The sequence below is a fragment of the Otolemur garnettii genome, unplaced genomic scaffold, assembly GCF_000181295.1.
Source record: "Otolemur garnettii isolate 467f Iridium unplaced genomic scaffold, OtoGar3 scaffold00021, whole genome shotgun sequence".
Lineage (NCBI taxonomy): Eukaryota > Metazoa > Chordata > Mammalia > Primates > Galagidae > Otolemur > Otolemur garnettii.
In genome coordinates this window covers 25,472,613-25,474,540 of record NW_003852416.1, presented here as the reverse complement: position 1 = coordinate 25,474,540, position 1,928 = coordinate 25,472,613, and positions in this window count along the sequence as shown.

Here is a 1,928-nt window from a genome sequence, read left to right as displayed (position 1 = left end):
AAGAGGGAGCTAGAATTTCAAATCATTCAAAAGTTGTCTCAGGAATTCAATGATTTCAAAGATAAAATGATCAAGGATTACGATACACTGAAACGAGAGGTTGCAGATTTGAAGAGCACCGTTGAATCCCTCTGTCAGAGGATGGACGAGGCAGAAGATAGGATCTCCGACACTGAAGACAAAGACTTTGAACGCACTCAGACTTCCAAAGATTTTGACAGATGGAGAACAAAAACAGATCTCTCACTCAGAGAGATCTTGGATAATTCGATGAAAACTAACATTCACCTCATAGGAATCCCTGAAGGTGATGAAGTTGCTTCACAAAACACAGAGGCACTCCTTAATGAAATTATGAAAGAGAACTTTCCAGACATGCCAAGGGATCCTGAAATTCAGATAGCAGACAGCTTCAGAACCCCAGCATGACTCAACCCGAACAAGACATCCCCCAGGCATATCATAATCAACTTCACTAAAGTTAACATGAAAGAGAAAATCCTGAAAGCAGCTAGACGCAAGAAAACATTAACCTACAAGGGGAAGAATATTAGAATGACTGCAGATCTCTCTGCTGAAACCTTTCAGGCTAGAAGAGAGTGACCTTCAACCTCCTAAAACAAAACAACTTTCAACCCAGAATCCTCTATCCAGCTAAACTGAGCTTCATTTATGATGGAGAAATTACATACTTTAATGATATTCACATGTTGAAGAAATTTGCCATTACTGAACCAGCCCTCCAGGATATCCTCAAACCTATCCTCCATAAGGACCAATGCAATCCTCCACCACATAAATAAACCCACCCAGAAAATTTTGACTAAATTCCCATCTCCACAGCAACAAAAGGATCAAAGAAGTCTAACGAACCTTCAAAAAACTCGACATGCAAAATTATGCCAGGATTATCAATAATCTCAATCAACGTAAATGGCTTAAACTGCCCTCTAAAGAGACACAGGCTGGCTGACTGGATACAGAAACTCAAGCCAGATATCTGCTGCATACAAGAAACGCACCTTATTTTAAAAGACAAGCATAGACTCAGGGTGAAGGGATGGTCATCTATTTTCCAGGCTAATGGAAAGCAGAAAAAAGCAGGTGTTGCAATACTATTTGCAGATACAATAGGTTTTAAACCAACAAAAGTGAGCAAGGACAATGATAGTTACTCTATATTTGTTAAATGTAGTACTCAATATGATGAGATTTCAATTATCAATATTTATGCACCCAATCAGAATGCACCCCAATTTTTAAGAGACACTTTAACAGACATAAGCAACCTGATTACTCCCAGTTCCATCATAGTCAGAGATTTTAATACCCCTTTGGCAGTGCTGGACAGATCATCCAATAAGAAGCTTAGCAAAGAAATTCAAGACTTAAACCTAACCATTCAGCATCTGGACTTAGCGGACATCTATAGAACATTTCACCCTAATAAAACTGAGTACACATTTTATTCATCAGCCCACAGAACATACTCCAAAATAGATCACATCCTATGTCACAAGTCTAACCTCAGCAAATTTAAAAGAATAGAAATTATCCCTTGCATCTTCTCAGACCATCACGGAATAAAAGTTGAACTCAGAAACAACAGAAACTTGCAGACTCAAACAAAATCATGGAAACTAAATAACCTTATGCGCAATGACACTTGGGTCAAAGACGAGATCAAGAAGGAAATTACCAAATTCTTGGAATTAAACAACAATGAAGAGATGAGTTATCAGAACCTCTGGGATACCACAAAGGCAGTCCTAAGAGGGAAATTTATCGCACGGCAAGCCTTCCTCAAGAAAACGGAAAGAGAAGAAGTTAATAACTTAGTGGGACACCTCAAGCAACTGGAAAAGGAAGAACACTCCAACCCAAAACCCAGCAGAAGAAAAGAAATAACCAAAATTAGAGCAGAATTA